The following is a 16,707-nucleotide window of genomic DNA, read 5'->3' on the forward strand; positions in this document are numbered from 1 at the left end:
TGTTTTTGTTGCTAACCAAGATAAGCAAATACGGACTGTTGCCTAGGAGGTGTTTGTAGATAATTCCTATAGTTCAGGTGAATTCATTTTAAGCCTCTTTCAATTCACGTGTCCATTTTTCATTCTAAATCCTATTTCTGAAAATTAACAAAGACTTCTATTATTGAAAAGAGAGCTTCCAGGTCTGGAGTCTCTCCTGTTTTAGCAACCGGTATTATAGCTGCCAGCAAAATCATGGCTTTTAGAAAAAAAATCACTGTCATGAGTGACCTCTATGGTAGGTTACTGACATGTGAGCAGTTATAAAGCCTCTAACAAACCATCCTTCAATTTTCTATAGATGCTTTAGTTCTCATTGAAGTCAATACCCCTTTCTGTTTTGTAAATGTGACTTATTGCATCACATACACTTGTAATCAGTGTTTGTTATATACTGCTATGGGTCCAAAACTAAGAACCAAAGCTCCATTAGCTGCTTGTGTTAACATAATTCCAGTTGTAAAATAAGCCTCCAATGTTTTATAATCAGGCACCGCAGCAAAGGAAATAAATGTATATTTCCAAAAGGAATATCTCATGTGTAAACCAGATTCTGGCCTAGTATTTGCTAATTGTACCACTGTATAATCCTAGTCATCTGTTTGATAGGCTAAAATGTAGTAGGGTTTAGAAAATTGCATCTCTAAAATACAATTAATAGGACTGAATAGAATGTTTGTTTGTAGCCAGTCTAGTAGTGCACCAACAAAGGCAAAGTGTTACACACTTGTAACCATCATCATTTGTGGAATATACATAGCAAGTGACTTACTGCAAAAGTTTTTGTTTCTAATACCTGGCTGCCTCCATGACTCAGGTACATTCAAATGTTTGCATCATGGTATTTTGATATCAACTTGAGTTAAATTTCTACTAGGAGTAGCTTTCTTTTCATGAAAGAATAAGCAGCAAACTTTTTCTCAGAATTTTGAATTCTTAAAGCTGGATATGTAATAGCCCATTCTAATTGTTCAAACACCTGTCTGGATTCAGGGACAAAATCAGGGGATCTGGAGGATTATGATGCAATTGCATTGTCAGAAGTGTCAGAAGTATTTGTGTGTGTGTGTGTGTGTTTGTGTGTGTGTAGTAGTAGTAGTAGTAGTAGTAGTAGTAGTAGTAGTAGTAGTAACAGCAGCAGCAGCAACAACAACAACGACAGCAGCAGCAGCAGTAGGTCCTTCATCTATATAATTGGCTGACTTTTAGAATATGACACTTCTCAGCATTTAGATGAGAATGGGGGGATCAAACATTTTTTTTTAATTTGTCTACTAAGGTCCTAAATCTGCATGAAGCCAACCTAATCAGTCTTGACTTATACTTTAGTTTCAAAGACTACCATCAAATTATGTATGTATTAAATGATTTTTTTCCTATATACCACTGCAAAGAGACAGTTCTAAAAACCTTTGGGAATTTCTCTAACTGCATAAACTTATGACTCTTTTATAAATGAATGTCATGAGAGTTTAGATTTAAACATAAGGAAACAAAGGAAAAAGCATAGCATAGATTAACTGGAGAGGAAAATTTTACAAATGATGACACCAAAATGAGAAAATTGTAGGTCTAGAAGTTACTCCATTTTATTTACTCTTTTAAGATCTTGTACAAATCTATTTAGCATTTGACAGATTTTTTTTACCAAATTTATCTTTTCTTCTTCTGGGAAATAGAAGATGACAAAATGATTGCACTTTAAAAGTTATTTATTTTTCCACCTTAACTTTTTAATAATAGGCTTTATTGCTTCAAATTGAACCCTAAATAAAGAATATTGTTTTGCACACTACCAGTGCTTATCTTTTGGGTATTGTATCTATATTGACTTTTAATATCAAATTAAACCAGTCTTTAGGACTCACAATGATGCATTGACTTATTTCTTCCTTTATAGAAGGAAGGAACCAATTCAGATGCCCCTTTGCCAGGAAGCTCAGCAAGTTATGGCATCCAGGGTATGGACTATGCTAGACTTTAATCTGTACCACAGGACCCTTCCTATCTGATTTACAGGAGAAGCATAAGAAACCTGTCCTTCAGTCAGTGGACTATTCTGTATGAGAACCGTGGTAGAAAAGAAACAAGCAGAGGGGAAATTATCGAAACATATGGTTGTCCATGTCTTACCTGTGAGATTTCTCCTAGTCTTTCAAAGTAAAATCTATTTGGAATTTATACTCTAGTAACAAAAATTTGTCCTGTTTTGTTATGATAATGGAGATTAAACTCAAGTTCTTATACATGCTAGGCATACACTAATATCACTGAGATGGACCCCAACCTGTATTCTGGAGTTACTTGATCCCCTTGTTCCCTTGAGTTCTGCATCTGTTCTTCCAATGGCATTTTTTGCAATAACAACATACATTGTTTTCTTTGGTTCCCTAGCTAGAGTACTCTAATCACCTTTAGTAAATGCCGAAACTAACACTGACTGTCTATCTGTCTGTCTGTCTGTCTGCTTGTTTGCTTCTTTATAAGTATATAGGAATGCATGTGCTATGGTGCAGTGTTAGAGTTCAGAGGACAACTTGTAGGAGTTAGTTCTTTCCTTCCACCATGTAGGTTCTGGATGTTGACTTCAAGGAACTGGTTTGTGGGCCTTTAAGAATGACATTTCTGGAATGAAGTACTGGTGAGAAGCTTATTTAGTTTTTAAAAAGATTTATATACATTTCAAGGTGCAGAATTTTCTGATTTTTTCCTGAATGAAATGCTGAAAGAAAGTAAAGGGAGAAAAGTTATCTTTACTTTTTTTCTTCAAGAGCGGGAAAAAAAAAGTAAAACAAATTAGATTTGCATTTGCTATTATACTGAGAAAGAAGAGACAAGGTCTCTCTAAGATAATAAATTGCTTAACATTCTTGTATAGGGAGAAGAAAAGGCCTTAGTAAATGAATATGGAGTATGAGTTGAAAACTCATTAAAAGGAAAGAAGCAGTTACCTGTCTACATGATCAAAGTTAGAGGAACAAGAAAAATTTAGTACTGATTAGGATATGTGTGTTTTAGAATCTATACTACAGTTCAGTTTTGAGATGGCTTGGCTCTTAAGACCTCTTCCAGAATAAGAAACAGCAATTTAGGCCCAGAAACAAGGAAATTATAAGTTGCACTGAGATGCGTACAATGATCATATTTTTTTTTAGTCACTACAGGGAACTAACTTGTTCATTCAGGTAAGCAAAATATGTCTCAAGGAAGAAGTAAACATTAGGTTAGATAAAACTCAATAGTTTAAAAATTAGAATATGTACTTTTTTCTAGAAAATTTTACAAATTGTCACTTCTGGCTCAACTTAGTATAATAAAGAAGAAAGTTGTTATACCATATCTATGCTCAACAGTGACTCTTTGTTTATTTATTTATTTATTTATTTATTTATTTATTTATTTTTCCATTCAAATATTTACACTTCCTTCCCTCCTCCCAATCCCTTTTCGCTCCCCCACTCTCCCTCCTCCCTCCCCCTCCCTGCTTGAGGGAGGGCAGGGAACCCTGCCCTTTGAGAAGTCCAAGCCCCCCCCCCACTACATCCAGGCCTATGGAGCTGTGCATTCATATAGACTAGGGTCCCCAAAAGCCAGAACATGCTGTAAAAACAAGTCCCAGTACTTTTATCAATGACTTCTCAGTCAGCCCCCATTGTCAGGCACAATGAGAGAGTCCAGTTTGATCACAAGCTCTTTCAGACCTGGTCCAGCTGGATTTGATGAGCTCCCATTAGAACAGGCACACTGTCTCAGTTGGTGGACCAACCCCTCGCGGTCCTGACTTCCTTGCTCGTCTTCTCCCTCCTTCTGCCCTTCAACTGGACCTTGGGAGCTCAGTTCAGTGCTCTGATGAGGGTCTCTGTCTCTATTTCCATCTATTGCCAGACAACGATTCTATGGTGATATTCAAGATAATCATCAGTGTGATAGTGGGGCAAGGACAGTTCAGGCACCCTCTCCTCTGCTGCCCAAGAGCCTAGCTGGGGACATCCCCTTAGACACCTGGGACCCCTCTAGAGCCAAGTCTCTTGCCAACCCTAAAATGAACCCCTTATGTAGATATCTTCTTCCCTGCTCCTATATTCACCCTTCCTCCATTTCCACCCTCCCACTCATCCCCACTTCTGCCCTTATTGTCTGTGCTACTGGGGTTATACATAGGAAGTGGTCTCCTGTGCCCATGTGTTGCAGTCTACTTCCCACTTTTTCTTCTATCAGGTTCAGTGTGGTCAGATTTATAGTGAGGTCTTTAATCCATTTGGACTTGAATTTTGTGCATGCTGATAGATATGGATCTATTTTCATTCTTCTATAGGTTGACATCCAGTTATGCCAGCACCATTTGTTGAAGATGTCTTCTTTCTTCCATTGTATACTTTTAGCTCCTTTGTCGACTTGGTAAAGTACTTGGAATCATTCCTAAGTTTAAGATTCAAGTTGTTTTATGATTAAAAAAACACTAAATATTTTCTAGGCTCTTTTGTAAGAGCTCTGTTATCTTTCCCATATAATCTAAAAAGTGTAATTAGAAGATTGTTTCCTCATCAAATCTTCTCTTCACAACATTATCAATGGTACTATAATTTATGTCATATCATATCTGAATGATTTGGTCCATAATCCAATAAGTGAACTTGGGAAGGCAGACTGTGCATTCATGAAGGAAGAATTCCCTTCAAGTAAAATCTGTATACCATAAACCACTTCCAGTGATTTCATACTTGAGGGGTTAGAGTTTTTTGGTCTTCAGTGAACTGTGGCAAAAAGAATTACAATGGTAAGAAATGTGTGTACTTATAGATAGACTATTATTAAGATGAAGCAGGTACTGGAAGAAGATATTTTATTGAAGCTAGCATCTTGCCAATGACAAGTCTATGGAAGAGGCCATTGGATGACTTGAAACGTGGTTATAAAATAGTTGGGAAACTAGCAGCTAAGGGAAGATGTGGTGTTAGGTTGTAAACTGAGAGTGCTTGTTTGTTTCCTGGCTGCCCAGACTGACTTGAATAATCACACAGAAACTATATTAATTACAATACTGCTTGGCCAATGGCTTAGGCATATTTCTACCTAGTTCTTATATCTTAAATTAACCCATTTCTATTAAATTAATCTCTGTATTTCCATGTTGCTGTGGCTTATGGGTAGGGTTCTATTCTGACATCTTTCTCCTTCAGCTGTTAGATGGATCTCTCTGACTCCACCTACTCTCTATATATCTCTGTTAATATTTCTCACCTGCCTTTATTCTGTCATAGGCCAAAGCAACTTTTTTATTAACCAATGGTAATAAAACATATTCACAGCATACAGAGGGGAATCCCACATCATTAGGTTGTATGGTGAAGAATGTGGTTGCACAGGTACAATACTGTGTGTCTTCAATTCCACTGTTGACCTTGATATTCAGGATGGTTGTGAACAGGTATAGAGCAAGGAGTTTGCAGTTTATAAGCACCTGGATTTAAGACATCTTGGATAGGAGTAGTAATTCCATTGCAATATCGTTCCTCTGATGTAAAAATGTTCTCTAACACACTGAAGGAGTCAGGGTCAATATATATTGCTGGAAGAGACAGATATTTGAAAACAGGTAATGGTATTGTTCGTGTTCATGTGGCACACTGTAAAAGATGTAGAAATGTAGCATATTGCTTTGGTATAATATGGTTCATAAGACGCTTGTCTGTCTACATAATAAAATAATTAAGGATTTCAATTCTTTGTGTACTATTGAGAAGAAATATTTTCAAATTAGGCACAAGTTTTGTTATTTGGTGTAAGTGAACAGAATCTTTCAAGTCTCTTTGAGAAAAATATATTCTCTTTCACCCTTGAGTAGTATGATATATGAAGAGGTGATAACTTTGAATGTATTTCTGAACATGCTTCACGAATTCACCACAGTTTGGCCACACTCTTTTGACCTTGATTTGTGTGAAACAACACAAGCATAGTATAAAACATGCTTACAAGTACTCACCAGATCTTAAATTTTAATGAGCAATTCACATTTGTTAGAGACATGGGCTGGTATATCATCATTTTTATCCAAATCTTTATCTTAAAGTCCTAGTAAAGCTCCTTGATACAACTTTCTTGATTTTTAAGTGATCTGATACCCTTCTCCATTTTGACTGACTCCTTCAGCTGCCTCCATGTTTCAGCATTCAAAATATAGCTTGAGAGTGGCAGTGAGCTATCCCAATACCAGGAAATGCCCAACTTCCCCAGCCTAGGAGGTACTGCTCCAAGCAGATTACATCAGTTTTGATATTTTAGTGAGGAAACTAGGCATAAGGAGAGCTGGTAGAAGAGCTTTGGTATTAAGGTTTTAAGGTTGAAATTCTGATGCTTCCACTAAAGGTAGGCTTTATCTGGGGAAAAAGACACTCACTCCCTCTGCCCCAGTGGATGGCCCCACACTCATTCAATACAGGTAACACTAGTTGGATCTAGTGTATTATTTTTTAAAAAAGACATGAACATAGGAGAGAAATATGTTGGGAGGGTTCTGAGGGAGTTGGAGAGAAGATTGGGTGATATATGTGACAAAAATTTTTATATATTAAAATTTCAAAAATAAATAATAAAAATTTAAAGAGAAGCCAGACAAATGATATGGGAAGTCCTTCTGTATATTGATTTATAAATAAAGATGCTCCTTTTATTGATTTATGAATAGAGAAGCTCCTCTGTCCTGTGATAGGGCAGAGTAGAGTGAGGCGGGAAACCTAAACTGAATGCTGGGAGAAAGACGGCAGAGTCAGTGAGATGCCATATAGCCACAAAAGGAGAAAGATGCTAGCCCCCAGTTGGAAACTTGTTGGTAGGCCACAAGCCTCATGGTAAAATATAAAATAATGGAAATGTGGTGTGGAAAGTCCTTCTGTATATGTATTGCATTTATTGGTTAATGAATAAAGACATTGATTTTGGCCAATGGCTTAACAGAATACAGCCAGACTGGAATAGGAGATTCCATGTCAAGGAGATGCCATGTGGCCTCCAGAGGGGAAAGATGTGAGATGCCAGCTGTAACCTTGCTGGTAGGGCACGAGCTTCGTGGTAAAATATAAAATAATAGAAATGGGTTAATTTTAGATGTAAGCGCTAACTAGCAATACATTCAAGCTATTGACCAAGCAGTGATTTAAATAATATAGTTTCTGTGTGATTATTTCGAGCTTGGGCAGCCAGGAATGAACAAGAGGCCTCATACAACAGAAATGGGTTAATTTAAGATATAAAAGCTAGCTAGAAATATGCATAAGCTAAAAGGCCAATCAGTGATTTAATTAATACAGATTTTGTGCAGTTATTTTGAGTCTGGACACCCAGGAATAAACAAGCAGCCTCTAACTACAAATTGGCATACCAACATGGTATAAAATGTTTAGGACTGATGCCTGCTATCAACTTTGGGTCTGGATGTGTTTGTGCCCACTTGGGGTCGGGAGAAAATGACTGAGCCCCTCCAGTGGCTCAGCGCTCTCTGTCTGAGGCAGTGAGATCAGGTCTGCTAGGAGTGTACAGGCAGGAGAGCATGGCAGATTCCCACTGCTATACACAGAGATATTTCCAGGCCATGTTGCATGCTGCATGGCAGATTTAGCTTGTACTCAGATAAAAAGGGTTTATATGCTGCATGGTGCTACCACCCAGAGTTGAGGTGGTAAGGGCAGCCTCCACCCAGCAGTCCTAGAGCAGGCTGTGAACTACCTCTGCCATATTGAAAACTTGGTGGAAGTAGAGCCAGCATCCAAAACCACTGAGACCAAGCTGCTTCCCCTTTTAAAAGCACACCTGGCCAGAAAATTATTACACATATACAATAAAGACAAATTCAGACAGATATATCCTCTAAATGGTTCACAGTATTGGATAAATGTATGTAGGCTTGGGATAGAGAAGAAAAAGAGTATAGAGAGTTATGAAAAGAAGTAAAAAGTAAATAATTTAAAAAAATAAAACAAGATCTTTAAAGAGACAGAGTACAGATAGTCATAGATTAAAAGGAGTAAAGAAAAATAAGCCACGTAAAGATAGGATATACACAGAGAGTCTGGATTATGTATATTATTGTCTTTTTTTTGAATTTTTTTTACTGTGAATTAATGAAGTACAGAGAGACATTTCATTGTATGGACTGTTAAGCTAAACTAACATACATGTGTAAAAGTTATGTTGATTTAAAAATTAGGTCTAATAATATGTTACTTTGCAAAAGAGGTTCTACTTTTGTTTCCACAGAGGATGAGAACCTATGGATTCCTTCCAGACTAGTGTGGTTTGATGGGCCAAGACCCCAAGAAAGGTCTCCGTGAACACCCCAAAAGAAAATACTTCACCTAGCAAGAAAGCAGGAAGCAGTTTGGAGGGAACTATGCCCAAATTTCCAAATATTGTTTATAAATGTTTGTTTACATTTAAAGGGGGATATGTTATAGATATTTTCATTGGTATGGATCTTGGTCTATTGATACAAATTTAAGGTCAATTCTGTTACACACACACACACACACACACACACACACACACACACTCACACATATATTTCTGCTCTTGACTAAGGTATTGTGTTTGTACAGCTCATTTTAAAATGTACTGTATAATTAAGAAATATAGGTTAATAGAGAGTCATCTATAATAGTCAAATTTGTAGTCATGTTAGTTAGGTTTTCTAGATGTACAGAGATGTATTTCAGATGGATAAATATTCTTCAGAGCTTTCAATGACTACAGAATATGGCATTTAAAATGTTTAAGAACTTAGGACTTTTCATGACAGTGAGACACATCTGTTCATGGTAACACCAATCTACTTCAAGAGGATCAAAGGGCATCAAAGAGGCTCCTTATGGAATTTGCTGTCCATTTGGGCAGGAAACGGCTTTTGCCTGGACTGCTTGATGTTATGCTATATGAACTGGATATGCAGGACCCACAGAAAAATGAGTGCTGAACTTGCCTATAGGTGAGACAGTCCTTTGGGGTTCCTGCTTCATGATAGAGTTCGCCAGATATTCTTCAGGACACAGAAGGAAGCAATTTATAGACTTTGTCATTACAAGGAAGAACAGATCTTCAAATTTTCTGCCTCATGGAAAAGTCTGCTGGAAACTATGAGCCTGTAGGCAGAAGACTGGATGCCCCAACATTACAGGAGAACTTTGGGTGACTGTCAATTCTAGAGTTTTAGAAGTTGCTTATAATGCACTTCCTGTTTACTTAGGTAATATTATATTCTCCTGGAGTATTTGATGGAGATTAAGAATAGACATAGATTTCCTTAGTTATAATAAAAGATTAAGTAGAAATAAATATTGTAACTGTAATTCTTGTTTGATACCTGTTTTGTATATGCAATTTTACTATGTTAAAGTTAAAATATTCCATTTTATTTGAACAGAAAGGGGGAGATGATGTGGGAAACCCTTTTGCATATGGATGTGTTGCTTTTATTAGTTAATGAATAAAAACCTGATTTGACCTATGATAGGGCAGAGTAGAACTAGGCAGGAAACCTAAACTGAATGCTGGGAGAAAGAAGGTTGAATCAGTGAGATGCCCATGTAGCTGCCAGAGGAGAAAAATGCTAGCTGCCAGTTGGAACCTTGCTGGTAGGCCACAAACTTCATGGTAAAATATAAAATAATAGAAACGGGTTAATTTAAGATGTAAGAGCTAGTTAGAAATATGCATAAGCTAAAAGGTCAAGCAGTGATTTGATTAATACAGTTTCTGTGTGACTATTTCTAGTCTAGGCAGTTGGAAATGAATGAGCGGCCTCCAACTACAGGCGGGGGTTGTGTACACCTTTAACCCCAGCACTCAGGAATTCAAGGCAAGTCCTGTCTACAGGAGCTAGTTCCAGTACAGGCTCCAAAGTTACAGAGAAACTCTGTCTTGAAAAACCCAAATAAATAAATAAATAACAATTTTTAAAAAAGAAGAACCCTAGCTGAAGCTGCTGAGTACTGGCCTCAGCACTGTCTCAGGGTTCAGATTAGGACTTCTAAGACAAGCAAAGACTGGCTTGGGGATGCGATCTGAGGGGAAGACAAAACTAAATGACTCAGGCACATTTTTCCTGAAATGTGGAAGATGAGCATAAGGGCATAAGGCATAAGGCATAAAGGGGTAAAAAAAGTAAGGGTAAGAAAAAAGGAATAAGGCATAAGGCATGAGGGTAAAAAAGAAGGAAGAGTAAGGAAAACGTGTGATCTCTACAAAGCTTTCAGTTTATATAGGCATACAGACAAATTGACAGTTCCATAGGTGGTAACAATATAGTATCAAGCATGCATTTTCAGAGTCACAAGAAACTGATGGATCTGGCAAGGAGGCACTTTACATCTCATAGCAGGGGTGGGGGGGGTGAGGGTGTGACTGTGAAGTTCCCTTGTGGCTGGGAACACAGCCTTGGTGCCTATACTAACCTGAGGGCTTGATTTGCATTAGCATCTAGCTGGTTTAGTTAAAAGGAATCTCTTTTGGGGACCTTGTTTTTGACTCCAGCAGTGTGCCCAGGTGAGAATTTTTCTCTCTGAAGTGAGTTTTAGTGACTCAGGCCCTTTTCCTGTATAAACAGTTAATTTCCTGGGTTATGATCCTATGTTACTTGAAACCAAGGTGAAAGGTAATTCAGAATATTAGTAGCCTGTTAAGTCAGAGCAGAAGACTAGTAGATCACGCCTTCCTGAATCTGCTGTTAGAGAAGATCTGTTACCTCCTGTATGAGGCTCCTTTCTTATCTGAGACTACTGTCTATAAAGAAAGTGTGTGTGTGTGTGGGGGGGGACAATTTTTATGTAGTTTTGGCTATGAGAACAAGGACTTGACTGGATCCTTTTCACACCATGGCTTCATGTTGTGAGGGGAGGTATCCGGTTGCCCTACAGGAAAAGTCAGGTTTATATACTACTGGAATACTATAGAAGGGAGAAATGCCATGATTTCTCAAGATTCCTATAGAATTGACAGTGACTTATCTAAAGGACAGATATCCCTGCGACTCTGCAAAAATGTGTTCTCTGGGTGGAGTGTACATATACACTTATCACAGATAGTCCAATAGATCTGTCAGCTGTACATTTACTGTATAATACTTGTGGGCTCACCGCAGAACCCATTCCAAATGGGGGAGATGAAGAGCCCAGTAGTACCTGATGGGATGAGATCCAAGCAGGTAAGGCAGACCAAACTTAACCTTAAAATTATTTTTATATTATTTTATCAACACACACACACACACACACACACACACACACACACCACACCCTCATTAAGAACAAACCTTTCTAGTCCTTAATGGCTTTGTGGTTATTTGTTTTCTTTGAGCAGGCTCTCACTCTAGTCTAGGCTGACCTGGAACTCATAGAGGTGGTTCTACCTCAACTGAATGATGGTACTACAGGCCCGAACCATTATACCTTGCTTTAGTTGCCCTTTTGAATAATGACATATTCTGTTTCTTTTAAAGCTCCTCCCAAACCTGAACTCTTCAAGTAAAGATTGGATCGTTCCTTGTTAGAGATGCTGTGAATCTGGTTTCTAACAATTTTTGGTTGAAAACTCCCTAACGTAAGAGTTAATTTTATAACCATGCAACTAAAGGGCAGAGTTCTAAGTACCATTTGAAGATATTTGAGTTACTATAATTTAAGTTATATTGAATATGTTTGTTCCAGGAAATGTTTGTTTTAATTTAAAGCATTGACTTTTGAGGACTGTGTCTTGCTCTGTAGTCTAGACTGGTCTCACATGTTCCTTTTGCCTCCTAACTATTGTTATTATTGGTCCACCACCATATGCAGCCTCAATAATACTTTTAATTACTTAAAACATGTGTATTTCTTCCTGTGCCTTATGTCTTTGAGTAATATTAAAATCTCACAAAATATGCCAGGATGTGTGTCAAATGCCATAGTATACTATATTGGTATCCCAGCTTGTGATGGAATGTAAGACAATAATTACTATATTGAATAGCAGGTCACTTACAGAGCCTTAGAAATTCAGCTTTCAATTTGATTTTGAACTGATACATAAAATATGAAGATGCACATTTTTGTGGGGGTATTTTGCTCTCTCTATATATAGTTTAGATTATATATGTACATATAGTTTAAATTAGACTAAGTAATTATGTCATTTAAAATGCAGAATCCTTTTTATAATGGCATTTATGAGTATTTATCTATCAATGACAGTTAAACATTACAAATGCCAGTAAATTAGGAAGGTGATTAGTTGCATTACAAAATGCCTTCCCAGCATTCCCAAATACCGTATTTGTTTATAGAAGTATAATCCTAAACTTACAGAAATGATATATGTGCTCACATTTTGAGAACCTATGTCTGTTGTAAAGTAAAGTGGACCCTCTCTGTGATGGTTTTATTCAATACAGTCCAGAATTAATGTGCTTTTATTCTCATTTATAATGAAACTTTTCAAAATAAGTGATGGACCACCACGTCAAATGCACCCCATACATGATTAAAATAATTAAAAGGTAGGTTAGAGCAGGAAATTGCTCTCATTAAACATATTATCCATAGCTGCTGAAACACCAAGGCACAGTCAAAGCTGACCTTTGCCGAACAAAAAGACAAAGTCAGCAGGGAAGTTGTACCAGGTTGAAAATGCTCCAGAGAAAAGAAAAATAAATTAAAAGTCATAAAAAAAACTTTGGCGGTATCCATTTAGATATGGAATTGCTGAAGCACAGAGTTAAAGTATTTTTGCAATAATGTTCTGTGATTGATGCTAGAGATTTGGAGAGACTATGAAATAGTGGGGAGCTGATGAATTTTCACATTTGCTGACATACTTTATAAAAGAAAAAATTTATAGCCACATAGGATGTTTCATTAGAGAGTGCGAACAGCTGAGGCATGGGAAATAGAAGAGGGGGAAACAAATCCCTTTTCAGTGTTGGAAATCATTATGGAGGTTACCAATGCTTGGAAAAAGGGACCAAGGGCAAAGACTTTGAGAACAGCTACTCTTTATCCACTTCATTATTGATGAAGTCCTCGAAAGTTGAATGTAAGCAGATACCACTTATATCCAAATCCACAATATCACGTCATTACTGCTCTTTCTTTTAAATTCTCTTTTTATAGGTGCTAGCATTTGAACCTCTAACTTCATTGGCCCTCTGCCAAGCAGCTAACAACAATCAATAAATTTCAAAAATGCACAAAGGGGACCTTATTATTAATCATGCACCCTTCTTTTCACAAAACAATCCTTTTCCAAATGAGGACCTTTTCAGAGTGTCTCTATATTCAAGTGAGTGCAGCTGCACTGATTGAAATTGTAGTGGGAGAGTCTTCCATCCCTAATATTTCTGCCCCTTTCATCCTCTCCTATATGCATTTAGGCAGCTCAGCGATCATGGTTAGAACATGATGACTCCCACGTGTGCTTTGTAAGATGACACATAAAATATTTATAGTGACCTATATTTTACATCTGAAATAATGGAAGGGCACTCACAGATCTGCCAGCTACTTTAAGAAATAAAATACTATTGAACACTTGTAATCAATCCCTACATTTTGTATGTTATCATTCCTTCAGAAGAAGAAACCACCACACTGAATTTGATGTTCACATTTTTTTCTATAAGACTTTAAAAAAATGACGTGTATCTAAATTATGTGTATCTTAATATAAAACATTTTTTTAAATCTTTTGTGTTTTAACTTTCTAGGGATAAAATAATCCTGTGATTTTTTTATTCCCTTAATCTTATAATTATGAGATACCTTCATCTTTATGTAGCTACATTTTATTCATATCCAGTATTGTATTCCACTGTCTGAGTTTGTTCATGCAGTAAGTACTGGGTATGGATAGAGATTTAGTATTAGCAGATCATAGGTATGGAATTTATTCAATGCTTGCAAACCAATTATTATCAGACTGGAGAAGTAACTGTTGCATCACATCTTTGTCAATACTCATTAACAGATTTGATTTATTATTTTGGCTCTAGTAAAATTCTTATTGTTTTTATTTTGTGTTTCTTTGATTATATATGAGGCTGAGCACATTGTCATATGTTTTATGTGTCATTCATAATAACTCTGGGGTGTCAAATGACTTCATTGAATGTTCATTCTTCCCTATGAACATCAATGACTAGATCTGTTGCCAGGCATTCACACTTGCATACACATACTTTTGTGTTCTTTGTTGTGTTTACTTCATTTTCCTATTCCATCTTAATTAGTTGACTTTATGAGTGAGAATTTGGAGAGATGAGTAATTAAAGAAATAAAACTTAACAGTAATTGTTTTCAGGAATATCTTGATTACTTGTGTGTTTACTATAGCAGCATTTTAGGTGGGCAGAATACCAGAGGGAGTGAGTGAAGGGTTGATGAAGGAAAAAAGGGAGGGCAATTACAGCTTATAAATATATACAGCCAACTATGCTGTAGTTATTCTAAATGTCTTTTCTGCTGTATTTTTCTTGTCTCCTAAGGGTTGGGATTATATACAGGATCTTGTGCGTAAAAGACCAGCACTCTCCCATTTGCTTATAGCCACAATTCTAACATTATAAAATGATACACAGTTGTATGTCTTTATGTTGTTGACTATGATAGTGTGATACAAGAATACAATGTGCAATGATAATACCAAAGCAGCTAGCATTTCCATCTCTTTAAACACTAAAGTCATGTGGTTTTGAGAGCAGAAAAGCTGAAAGGCCAGATGTGTTGGTATGACTGTCAGACAATATGTGGGGAAGCAAATGATTTTATTTCTTTGAGATGGGCATACAGCTCAGTGATAGTATTCTTGCCTAGTAGATATGAGGCCTTGGTTTTGAACAACTGCCATGACAAAATAAATAAATTCAGTTTCTTTAAGGTCTTCTTTCTTGGTATGAATACATAACATTATGATAAAACACATGGGATCGAATTTGAATTGTAATTCTTGTCAAATTCTATTCTACTGCTTTTAGGTGTTCTCAGATGCATAATTTATTTCTTCCAAGACTTTTCTTTTGGTGTGAAAATGGTAATGATAATGTATCCCTACTGCATAAGTTTTCCCAAGTGGCACACTTTCTCCTACAAGGCCATACATCCTAATCCTTCTAATCTTATCAAACAATTCTACTCCTGGTGAAAAAGCATTCAAATATATGAATCTATAGGAGTCATTCTTATTCAAACCACCACCATACTGCTCTATTCATAATAGCCAGAAATTGGAAATGACTTGAATTTCCATCAATGGATGATCAGACAAAGAATGTGTGGTTCATTATACAATGAAATATTATTCAGCAGTTAGAAAAATGAAATAATGAAATTCACAGGTAAATTGATGGAACTAGCAAAAAAAATCATCTTGAGAGAGGTGACTCAGACCCAGAAAGACATATACAGTAGATATTCACTTATCTATGGATGCTAGCTATTAAGTCATTGATAAGCAAACTACAATCTATATCACCACAGAGGTTAGGTAGAGAGTAAAGGACTGTAGAAGATGGATGGATCTCCTTAGGAAAGTGAAACAGAATAGAAGTTATGAATAGACCAGCAGAGGGACTGGAGTGAAAGGATCAAACAGAGAGGGAAAAGAAGAGGTGGGTAAGCCTTTGAGAATGCGTATGAGATATTTTGAATGACAAAGGGCCATATTCACGTTTGATTAAAATTTTAGACCTTCATATATATTACTTACCTTTTTGCTGTCATGGAAACATGAGCTCAGGGAAGCAGCTGGTAACATTGTATCTACAACCAGGAGTCAGAGATTAATGCTTGTGCTCAACTTATTTTCTTCATTTTATTCAGTTCAGGACTCCAGCCAATGCAGTGGCAGGGATTTTCCTACCTCTACTAGCATAAACTAAATAACCCCTCATAGGCCCACCCAGAGGTTTGTCCTTTGGGTTCTGTTGTTGTTCTAGGTTCTGTCAAGTTGATATTAACCATCACGGTATCTACAATAGCTTTACGAACATGCTTTTTGATGTCAAGATATAGAATCAACTGACATCAAGAATGAATAAAGAAACTGTAGCATATACACACAATAGAATATCAATGTAAAAAATTAAATCCTGATGTTTGATGAAAAATGAACTGGACTGTTAGAAGACAGTATGTTAGTTCAAAGAAGCCAGTCAAAGAAAGACAAATACTATATTATCCCTCTCAATATCTAATAAGAACAATGCTCTCAAAACAGAAGAGAGTAGAGCGATAATTAGTAGTCTAAGTATAAGGTAATTAGAGAGTAGAGATAAAGGAAGGATGAATAACATATACCAAAACACTGTTAGATAAAAGGGTTAAATTTTCATCTTAGACTTCTGGGAACAGAAGAGAAAGGCAAACAGGCACTATGATAGAATTTCTTTAAAAAGACTCAACATAGATGTAAAAATCAGAAGGACTGAATTGAATTTTGTTGTATTTAAAAAGGTCTTTATAAAGAGACAGATGACAAGGAAAGTAGGTAGACCCTACAAGCTGGTAAAAGTGTAGAGGACAGCCAACAAGAAAACATACTTACAAGTAACATCATATGGACCCAAGAGGGTATATTTAGTAGTAATATCTATCTATCTATCTATCTATCTATCTATCTATCTATCTATCTATCTACCTACTTACCTGT

Source organism: Myodes glareolus, chromosome X (assembly GCF_982192425.1).
Source record: "Myodes glareolus chromosome X, mMyoGla1.1, whole genome shotgun sequence".
Lineage (NCBI taxonomy): Eukaryota > Metazoa > Chordata > Mammalia > Rodentia > Cricetidae > Myodes > Myodes glareolus.